This window comes from Stegastes partitus, unplaced genomic scaffold (genome assembly GCF_000690725.1).
Source record: "Stegastes partitus isolate 25-593 unplaced genomic scaffold, Stegastes_partitus-1.0.2 Scaffold433, whole genome shotgun sequence".
In the NCBI taxonomy this organism is placed as follows: Eukaryota; Metazoa; Chordata; class Actinopteri; family Pomacentridae; genus Stegastes; species Stegastes partitus.
In genome coordinates, this window is record NW_007578164.1 from 164,817 (window position 1) to 176,757 (window position 11,941).

Here is an 11,941-nt window from a genome sequence, read left to right on the forward strand (position 1 = left end):
GTCGACAACAGCCTGGTCCAGTTATTGGTCCCCTATTGGTTCTGAGGAGGGTTTTCAGAATAAAAGCTGCCTTACAGTGATCCTTATGTCCCAGATTACGCCCACATATTTAGATCTGGACCCTTTTTTTTCAGCATTTTTGAAACTCGGCGTGAGTCCTGATTGACACGGTGTTTATTTATTTGTTTATTTGTTTCCTGCTGCTGGCGTTCATTTACCTGAGAGGACTTGTGTTCATCCATTGTGCTGCTCTACAGCTACACATATCTGCTCTTTAACGTGTCTTCATACTGAACAAATGGAGACATGAGCTGAAGCTGAGCCTCCTCCCCATCATCGGCCAAACGCTGATGTGTGTGAGCGTCTAAGGAACCGCGCCTTACGTATGCTAATCAGCGTGTTTTGTGTGTGTGCGCCTCCTCGGCCTGGCCCGGCCCGGCCCGGCCCGGCGGTGTGTTTGTGTACGTTGTCAGGTGGAGCTTTACGGGCCAGAGGCTGACGTAAAGCCTTTAGCGGCCTGTCATGGAGCTTTACAAGGTTAAAGTGAACACGGCCTAATCCATCGCAGAGCACCAGGCAGGACGTCTGAGCCACGTCCAGCTAAAGCCTCATCACCACTCTGTGTGTGTGAGTGTGTGTGTGTGTGTGTGTGTGTGTGTGTGTGTGTGATATTTCTTGACAGCTCTTCAGTGGACCGTCTGTCCTGAACGGTGTGTTTGTGCTGAACAGTGACCTGAACCTGAAGCTTCTGAGTGACGACGTTCGTTCTCTCATTTTCCTCAGAAATAATAATTAAAGAAATAAAAACCCTGAACCAATATGAAATATAGCGCCTGGAAGCAAACATAGTGTAAAAAAAAAAAAAAAAAAAACAGTCACAATCTGAAATTTCCTCTGATTGCTCCATTAACTCAGTTAAAGGTGTAATTACCGAAACTCCTAATCTTTAATCATCTTTTAATTACCATATCATGTAGTCATTATAGCGGCTCCTGAAGGGAGAAAGTTAAACTTTTCGGGGTAATTATTTTGGCCCTGGATACTTGGCGGAGTGCAGACGTCTTGCTAGGTGCGGCGATACGCATCTCCTCTCGTTCATTTCATTAACCACCTCTTTGATTCCACGCTATCGCGATCGGCGGCTCATATTGGGTAAATAATCCCTCTCACCGTATCTGCCTGATTTTTAATATTTACATCAAAAAGCCTGATTTGAGTTTTTTCTCTTACTTATTTATTTTTTTTCAATTTATCACTACACAAAGAGCACGCTGTTATCTGGTCCGGTTTGGCTCTGGACTGTTTATTTCTGGTTAATCTGAGTGGACGGCCCGGTTCTGACGCTTTGAGTCGATGCTGTAATCTCACTAAGAAGAAAAGAGGAAACGAACACGTTGCTTGAACGACGTCCTGGGTCCAGGTTCAGCCGAGCAACACGGATGCTTGGTTCTGAGCTGACGTCTGTGAGACAGAACCAGCTGTCGGAGCGACTCTGAACCAGGAAGCTTCTACCCTAAACCGTCATTTACATACTAATCATGAGGTTCTTCTCATGTATCGTGCTCATGTTTGGACTTTTGGATTTGCTATTAGCTAAATCCGTTCACCTCCGATGACAAACTGAGGAGCGTTTTTAGAGCCTGCTGAAATATCAGAGCGTATTAACGTTGGATGGAAACACAGGGAAAGTCAAATTATTAGGACTCACTGTTACAAGAAACTAGAGGAGAAGGACGCTGGCGCTCCATCCATCCACCCCGTAGCATCCCAACACCTGATGCTGAGAACGTTCTGGAGACATACCACTGTTCTCTAGCTATTAAATAAATACAGATATTCATGCCATCTCCTCGACACCTTTACTCTTCTGTCCTTCACTGTCAGGTCCACTGTGGTACTCCTGGACAGATGCAGACCACCCAGGCTCAACCCTCAAACCCTTACACTCAGTTTGGATCATGACAGATTTCTACAGTACACATGAACATTTGGGTCATCGAGCAGGTCCAAAAGCAGCAGCACGCAGGTTTTCAAAGCATTTCAGTGGGAGGAGCTTTTCACCATTTCTGTACTCAAGGATTCAAGGATTCAAGGATTCAAGGCCTTTACTGGTCACAGACACAGTTCTAGCTGGTGGAACGAACAGTGACATGAGCAGCTGTTCCACACCGAAACTAAAATAATCAGATGGATAATAAACATGACAGATAAAGAGAGAGATCAATAGATAAACCAGACATCCAAACAGTGCAAAAAGGGAACAAAACAAACAAAGAAAACAATCATCAGATGATGTACATGTCCATATATATACCAGGTGAACAGTAACCGGTTGGATTATCTGCTGACGTCTATCTTTAGACTTTGTGACTGGTGTTGATGATTATTTCATCCCATCATGGACTCTTCCTGAATCCCACCCCCCTCCTGATTCTCTGCTCCGGCGCCCCCTGCCAGCCGTTCCCACCACTGCACAGTCCCCGCCCACAGACACGCCCACTGCACCACCTGGCAGCCAATCAGATCGTCCACCTGCTCACTCAGCTGCACACCTGGTCTGCTCCTCGACACTCCGTTCTCTGGCTGTTGATGCATCTCGCCGTTCTCTAGATGTTGTGAGCTGTTTCTCTGGTCGGTTCCTCACAGCGAGCTCTGGACCGGACCGGGCTTCCCTCTGCTTTTGGGATCGAGCCTCATTTCTGACTCATTCATTGGAAATAGTCAAAAATCTGACTGCTTCCTTCATTTAGTCTGTTTAAGAACATGAAGCTGGTCGTGTTCCTGGTGCTGCTCTGCTCAACATTCAACGTACGTCTCAGATTGGTTTGTCTGTTTCTGCTTTGCAGGTATTTACTGATACATAATTTAAAAGTGCGGGAATGTTTTCTTCGAGTACACTGCCACACATTCAAATCCATCACGGCGATTATTTCCTATGAAGTTTAATTACGGTCATTTTAAACGAGACGAGTCCGAGCCTGCAGTAGTTTTGGCAGACATTTTTAAAATGGCCACCAGGGAGACATTATGCTAATTCCCTGATAGTGCTATTGCTAAAAGCACTTATAATTAGCACATGTGTATGCCAAATTTCCATCTGTGAATAATTAGCAAATCTGTGTGCCAAATCCCACTTTCCCTAAAAAAAAAAAAAAAAACAGAGGTATGATTGTGTAAACTGCCTCCTGCTCGTTAAGGCACTGAAATAAAAAACAGCATGTATGTAACGAGTACTGACGGACCCCAATGTCAAGGAAATTAAAGTCATGATTAAGAAACACAGAATCTTCAATCAAATTATTTAAAATGATTAAAGTATGTTTTTGTCTGGTGTCCACACAGGACAGACGATTTCATTCAACTCACTGCAGAAGCGCTTTCACCAAAACTGGTGGTTAAAAAAAAAAGAAGAAAAAAGAGAAAAGTCCGTGTCAGCATCAACTCTGCGGCTCCCCAGGCTCGCTGCTGCTGCCACATTAGCATTACATTTGCATCAGATTAGTGCCGCGAACAAGCCGACACGTTGGATCCACAGCTGGCCCGCCGTCATCCACTACCAATATTATTATCATATTGATTCAGGGAGACGGCGGCGTTAAAACACGGAGCATTGACAGGTTGGTGCTGAACACACACCGACACACACGTCCTGGTCTGGTGCAGCTTAAGGGCTGAATCAGGAGAAAACTTCAGCTCACACTTCTGTAGACAGAAGCAGACTGACGGCATGTGGCCAGAAGGTGTGATACAGGAACATATATGAGAGACCGTGAGGTCAGAGACATGTGAAAGGGCTGGAAATCTATCATCAAAGTAAAAGTATAGAAGTGACTCCATAATCGACCCTTAACAATCCTAAACCTGCTGTCCGACAGGTTTGTAGGAGAAACCAACAGAACCCATAAAAACAGCCTTAACATAGCGACAGCCTTGGATTGTGACTCCGACATGACATTTAATGTCACCAATCAGGATGACGGCGTATTATCTGACTGAACAATCCCACAGATTGGCTACGTTCACACTGCAGGACTTGATGCTCAATGAGGATTTCTTTGTGACTTCCTTCACGTTTCCAGTTCAATGCGACTTGTATGTGATCTGTTGTGTGAACTTCATACGAGCCAAAAGTGTCCCGCATGCGCAGAAGAGGACACGACGACGTCACACGCAGCGAGCGTGCTCAGTGTTTATGGAAGTAAACATGGATGGTAACGGTGGAGCGTATCTGCCACTCCCCCGCCGCCACCGATGGAGGAAACAGAAGTGTGAGCGCTAACTAAACTAGCATCAGCAGCCAAGTACTGCCTGTGTGTTCTGGACACTTCCACCCCGTCAGAGCACTGCCCCGGGGTGGAAGTGTCCCCCGACCGCACAGAATGTTCTGATATTCATCATTAATTGGGCCTGAACATCCAGAGAGCAGAAAGTTCTACTGGGACCAGCCCTACTAGTTATTATAACAACTATGAACAATAATGAACAACAAATGATCCTTCCAGCATCAAGCCCTCCTCGTATCTGGACCTCCGTCTGGACAATCCGACATAAAGAAGGTTTTACATTTAGTGTCGGATCATCGAGTCACGACTAGTTTTATAGAGCAGATCTGTCGGTGAGGACGAGTGCTTGAGCTGCAGCGAGCAGCGGCAGGTTGGACATCACAGACCTGCACATTCTAGAGGAAGCACTAATGTAGAGTTAAAGCTCTTAAATAAAGAAAAACAAATCCTCATTCTAGTTTTTAGGCGTTTAATCAACAACTTAAGAGGGACTTAAAACTCAGTGGAACCACAGATACCAGAGGATGTAAAGGATAAGTGAAGCTGGGGCTCAGACAGACAGACAGACAGAAAGCTGCTGAGCTGATAGAAAATAAGTGATGCTGATATGATGAACCTCTGCCCGCTGCTGCAATCAGTCATTCAGCGCTGACAGACTGGACTCAGCCGTTTACTGCAGGACGGTAGAACAGAGCCGTGAACAGAGACAGAGATCAGAAATAGTGCTGAGACAATGACAGGTGTTAAAGGTAGGAGGAAGAGGAAGCAGAGATGTACCAAGACGAGAGCATGTAGGAGTCAGTTAGAGACAGAAGGGTTCTTAAATACCCTCATTGTGCTGTGGCAGCGACAAGGTGGTGCTTTAGCTTCAACATCCACCTGCTTAACAAGGTGGAAGTACAGACGTCACTGAGTCTCTGCTTTTCATAGCTTCAGCCATCAACATTACACAATATTGTCTGATCTGCCTCTTTATTTATTTATTGATTGATTGATTATTTTTTATCATAAGAAGCCGTGGACATGTATACAGATGTCTGTTAAATTCTAGCTTTATATAGTACTGCTTCATTAAATAATTAATAAGAAGAAAACAAACTGATCCAGCCTCGACACGTTCTTTTCAGGCATTAAAATCTGAAGCTACGTTTGAATCGTTGGATCATGAGAAGCCACATCACTGTCCAGCATTCATAAATAAAAATCGTGTGAGTCAGCTCGTGGTACCTTCTGAACCACATCCAGTTGCATGTCACTGCTTCTTCCTCCTATTGGTTTTGTGTTTTGGTTCCTTATAGTTGCCAGCAGGTTGCTCAGAGGGAGTCCAAAGGCAACTCTGGATTGTTGGGTTCTCTGTTTAAAAGGTCTTCACCTGACTTCTTCACCAGACTTATCACTTGCTCTTCCTTCTCTCTCGGATAACGCAGAGAGATCCCGGGTGTCCTCACCGGGACGCCAACCGGCAGAGTTCCAGAGTCCAATCACTTAAAAAGCAGAACCGAAGCAGGTGACTTTTCCAGCTCGTTTCTCGACATACTCTAATCTTTAGTCACAACCGGGTCTTTTTCAAACCCAAGGTTCTGTCAGTACCACACGGCTGTCAAACCAGAGACGAGGTGACCTTCCTCCAGGTGTTCATTCTCTCTGTGTGTACGATGAGCAGCTTTATGTGTTTAGTCCTGTCGTAGTGGTGCAGTGTTTACTGAGTCCAGTTCTGTTCAGACTGACGGAGACATTAGATCAGAACCAGAACACGTCTAATGTGGCATCAGCAGGACGTGGAGGTATGACCCGCTTCCGTGTAGCCCATAATACACACACACACACACACATAAATACATAACAATGCAGCTCTGAGTGAGGTCGTCCGATCCACACACACACACACACACACACACACACACACACACACATTAGAAGACGACATCATAAACCGGGTCCGGGATCCGCTCTATTATCTCCGCCTGAGCTCAGGATATTGGAGCGGTGGGAGGACGGGCTTTGCTGCCGGCGCCGTTCAAAGCCGCCTCCTTGTTGCTTTGTTTGTTTTCATGAATTTTAATCAGAACATCTGTAAACAAAAAGCCGATGGCCCGCATTAGGACGGCCCGGTTCCTGCGCTGCAGACTGATGCGTCGGCACTTTCTGCCTGCCTCCTGTTTAACACGCTGACCTTGACGGAGAAGTTTCCCTCCACAGGATGGCTGCAGTGCTGCTGTCTGAGTCCTGATGGGGGACCACGGTGGTGACGGGCCTGAACAGGACAGCCAGGGGTCCAAGGAAACAACACGTGTGCCTATCGGCTGGTTAGAAATAGTTTAAATTCCTCAAACCCAAATGCTGTCGACTAAAACGTGCTTCATATAGTTCTAACTGATGGCTCAGCGGCTAGCACCGTTAGCTCACAGCAAGAAGGTTCTGGGTTTGGACCTGCTGCTCAGCCGAAGCCTTTGTGGGTTAACTGGTGATACTGTGAGTGTGTCTGACCCGTCCAGGGCCTACGCTGCCTCCAGGAGAGGCTTCTACCTTATTCTTAGCACTCAGGTGTTTCTTTGCTGTTCCTCTGATTCCTGTACAGAGAGCTGAGAGTCAAGCTAAGTGTTTGCGTGTACAAACATGACTAATAAAGTTGATTCTAATTCTGATTCTGAGCCCCTTTGGACCCTCGACAGGATGAAGTGGACGTACAGTCGTCCTCACATGTATTCACAGCCTCAGAAGGAAAACAACAGCTGTCACTGGAATAAGTTCATCAGGACAGAAGTCCTGCAGATTCAGGTGGAAGAAGGTTTAGATGACTGTAGGTCTGGTCCAAATATGAGCTGGTTCTGTCCTTATCTGGACGTATATTCTGCTACGAAGGGCCTCTTACAAGACAGCACTCAAACGTTTTTTTGTAATTTCCAAAACAGCACATGTGACCGTGAGCACCCACTTAAACATGACTTCAGGCCACTTTAACAGAGAAAACGTCCTGCTTCACGTTCAGTCAGACGTTCAGGGATGAAGGTGACGTGGATGAAGGCAGAATCTTTAATAGACACTAAGAACACCATGAAACATCTTCCTTTTTCTCCACTTTAGCTAAACTGCTGCACAAACTTGCCAAAATAATTATTCTTTCTTTTTTGCAGCCAAAGTACAAACCAAACTAGTCCATGTTTTTGTCTCTCTGCTTGAACCAAAGTCTCCTCCGTGGAGCCGTGGGATCCTTATCTCAGCAAACCTCTGCGAGCTGGGCGGGTCAGAGTCATTTCCATTCTGTGCATCAGGCAGAAACCAGACATCCTGCAGAGACGTCAAAGTCTAAACGCTGAAGCAGCTCCACTGGAAACTTTGCTGCCTTCACGTCATCGTGTTCCACAGCTCTGTGATTCCTGTCACTGGGAAGCCGCTAAAACGGCCAAACTCAGATGTTTCTTACGACTTCTGGTGGTGTTAAAGTTCACAGGACCTCCAGCTTCCTTCTGCCCACGTCGGACTGAAAGGACCACCAGCAGCAGGCTGTCTTCACTAAAACAGTGGACACTCATGATCCTGCAGACTTTAACTTTTCTATTTAAACAGGACTCAAGCTAAAGCCAGCTGTATGTTGTTCGTCTCGTTTCCTCTGTTCTCCAACAAACAGAAAGACAAGAAGTGACTGAATAGTTTCTAACAGCAACGTCTCAGTCTCATACGAGGAAGGAAACTGCTTGAACAAAGAGAAAGCTGATTGAAAATACTTGTCTTTGTTAGAGAAAGTCTTAAAGGTGTTTAGTCCAGATTGCTTTCAGCTCTTCAATGTCACACAGACAACAGCAGCTCTCCTCCTTGTGACCTTCACAAAAAAAATCAAAGTTCATGACGCTGGTTTGATGCTTTACAGCTGCAGATAAAGACTGACCAGGTGAAGGTTTTTCTGTCTTTTCTCAGGTATTACAGCATGTTCACACGTCCCCCAGCAACACACCGCCGCTCTGGTTGGTTCTCCTCATCGCTCCCAAACTCAGCACCAAAGAAGAAGAGGTCATTAAAAGTGCTTCACGTGGGATAGATATCAATGTTAAAGAAACCGAGGAAGGTTCAAACCACGACCTCCTGTTGGTGATTTCATAACGACGTGGCCACGAGAAGAACGAGGATCATTATGAGTAATTGGCTCATATTATATATGCAAAATAAAAGCAAGACTTCTTAATGTGAAGTTGTGCTAATACTTTAAAATTAAAAAGAAAGACTGCATGTCCTGTGAAATATATAGAAAGTGCTTTAAAGCAAATTCTTTCTCAAGACGATATTTGATGAGAAAGCGGTTCGTCATGGTCACTAACAACACATCCGCTTCATTCCCCATCAGCTCTAACCAGGATTTCCTTCACCCGCTTGTTTTTGTTTTCTGAGCTTCAGCTCTCAGTCACAAGAGACGCCTGAAGCTGCAGAACAACAACCTGCACCGAGCGGTGGAAGAAGAAAGAACGAGAAGGAGCTCGCTATGAAACTACACACCAGGGTTGAGCTTCCTGTTGCTGGTTCCTCCCATTCAGAGACAGGCAGAGACCAAAGCAGGGATTAACACACACACACACACACACACACACACACACACACACACACACACACACACACAGTCCATCTTTAGATTGTTCTACATGTAACTCCAGATTGCAGGTGCACAGTAAAAGTAAACGTCGATTTCCAAAGTTTTGAAAAAAATAAAAAACTGCTTTCATCTGGATCATGAATGTGTTTCGCATTAAAAATTAAAAATTTTAAAAAGCAGCAGTGACGCTACGTATGGAGCAGTGAGAGCGCCAAATTACAAAAATAAATCAATAAAAGAAAAATAAACTAAAAGTGGAAATTACAAGAAGAATACATAAAATAAAAGATAAACAATGTGGTGATATAAATCAATATTAATCAAAATGGATCCAGAAAAGAAAAAGCTGATAAAAGTAGAAACATAAAGACAAATAAATTAAATTAAATTAAATTAAATTAAATTAAATTAAATTAAATTAAATTAAATTAAATTAAATTAAATTAAATTAAAATAATTTAGTTTTATTTTTCATTCTTTTACATTTATTTATTTATTTATTATTTCTTTAATTTTATTATATTTATTCTTCTTTTTATTTGCACTTTCATTTCATTAATCTTTTATTGATTTATTGTTGTAATTTGGCGCTCTCACTGCTCCATAGCGACGTACTTTTAAGTAAAGAAACAAATATATATATATATATTTATTTATTTATACAGTTTATTTTTATTGCACATATTGTAATTGTTTTTATGTCTAATAATTTGTGTTTTGTTATCAGTCCAATAGTGAGTTCTTGCATCGAAATGTGCACCAACTGGTGTGTGTTCTGTCCGACAATAAAGCAGCTGTTCTGTTCTATTCTATTCTATTCTATTCTATTCTATTCTATTCTATTCTATTCTGTTCTATTCTATTCTATTCTATTCTATTCTGTTCTGTTCTACATCGTTGATAATAGATTTATTAGATTTAACTGAGGAACTTCAATAACAGTAATGCTGCAGCACAGTGTTCTTATCATATAAACTGTCATAAATTTAGATTCTTTGCCAACAAAATAATGAACTAAGTGAAGCACAAAGTTCTGGCAGAACGCGGCTCTGAGGTCCAGAGGACTTTCTGTCTGTGGGACCTTCTTGTCAGTATTGGTGCGTAGATCACTTGTTGTGTCCGGTCCAGATTCCTGATCTGCCAGATGTGAACGCCCTGCAGACTGGATGAAACTAGATTCATGTGAGCTGGGCTGCAGGTAAGAACACACACAGGCCATGATCTTCTCTGAACAACAGTCTGGAGAACTTCTTTGTTCTCTCCTCCCACCAGTAACTGAGCGTGAGGACTTCCTTCCCAGGTTCAGAGCACGTGTCCTCCAGCTTCAGTGTGAGATAACGTCTGAAGCTTTGACCTCGGAGGGCAGTTAGGTCAAGGAGGAGAAACTTAAACAGCTTCACAAATGTGTTGTTAGAAAGAGTAACTTGACCTCAAACACGTTCTCAGTGTAGTTTTTATCAAACGTTATTCAAACAGAAAGAAAACGTTCATCTATCAGAGACTGTTTTCAGCTCGAGATGAATGAAAGTTGGTGGACAAGCAGATATGAACTCATCAGGCTGCATCAGGCTCTGGATGTGCAGATGACCCGTCCTAGTCGGTTCTGGTGTTCATGTGAGTGAACCGGTCAGTCCTCTGTTTAGTGCTGTGCTACAGAAAACTATCTGGAGAGCCAATAGGAACACACTCTGACTTATTTTATTCATGTTACCCTGTTTTATAGATTGAAGAGATCATCAAGACTTCATGCACCTGACAGGTGATCTGTTCACAGAATCAGGCTGTGAATGAAGTCGATCAGACTGTCGTTGTTCGTTACCTCCCTCAACACGTCACGCTGACCAGTTTTACCTGTAGCTCCACCTGCCTCCTCCACACACACCCGTGTTCACGTCTGATGATCACCTCACGATGAAACACTGATCTGGTGTCAGCGGATATTAAATCTAATAGGTCTCTGGTTATTTCTAAATAAATCACAACCTTGTGAAATCAGCTGAAAGTCACCTGTGTGTGTGTGTGTGTGTGTGTGTGTGTGTGTGTGTGTGTGTGTGTGTGTGTGTGTGTGTGTGTGTGTGTGTGTGTGGAGGCAGCAGGCGACCACTTCACACTGAGCAGTAAATATTCCCTTGCAGATAGCATCGTGAGCACCTTTCTGCGGCTCCTTTCTCCACTCGTGCCTGCCTTTCTTGTGGCCGGGTTAATATATGTGTATATATCAATCTGTCCCCGGCGCTGGCTTTCTGCTCGTCGCTATACTTCACTGACTACACAACTTCACGGCTTATCTACACAGAGCAGGCAGCGCCGTGGCTCGCTGAGTGTGTGTGTGAGCAGATAGAGTGGCGGGAGCAGTGGATTTCTGGACAGCGGGGTTTGGACGGACTCATCTACACACACACACATTAAAGAGTGTGTGCTGCAGCGCTCACGCTTCACAGAGGGGGGCGTTCTGACGGAGGACGGGGGGTTGGTTAAGATGTGGCTCACAGCCAGAGTCAAGTGGCTCGTCTTTAAAAGCACTGCCACTAAACTGATTCTTATCGGCTGGAATTGTCTACCGGGGTGCTGCAACTTAAAGGGTCCGTCCCAGGGTCAGCGTTGTGGCTGGAGAAGGCCCCGACACACTCTGCTCGCCTGTCAACGCACCAGCTCCAACACTCCAGTGGCTTCGTGATGTATTAGACGACTGTTAAATCTAAATTAGTTTGCACATAATATCACACAGGACATGACGTCTGTTACAAACGCAGCGCGATTCACTTTAAACAATGACTGAACGTACTAAATCCTTTCAAGGCATTTTTTTTGCAACACGATTCAAAATGTAGTGTTTCTGTACTCACTGGTTTTACTAATAATGTGTTCGTACCCTCCTGTTAGAGAAGGAACGCAGCAGCTGTCACTGGAATAAGCAGAAACTGACCAAAGTAATAATAAATAAAATGTGCTGAACATCATGACGTTGCTTTGAATTGTGCTTCAACAGAAATATTAAATCAAACCATCCTGATGGGAGCCGTGAACTAACATGTAGCTGAACAACCCTCTGAGCCAATCACTGCCATCAGGTGTT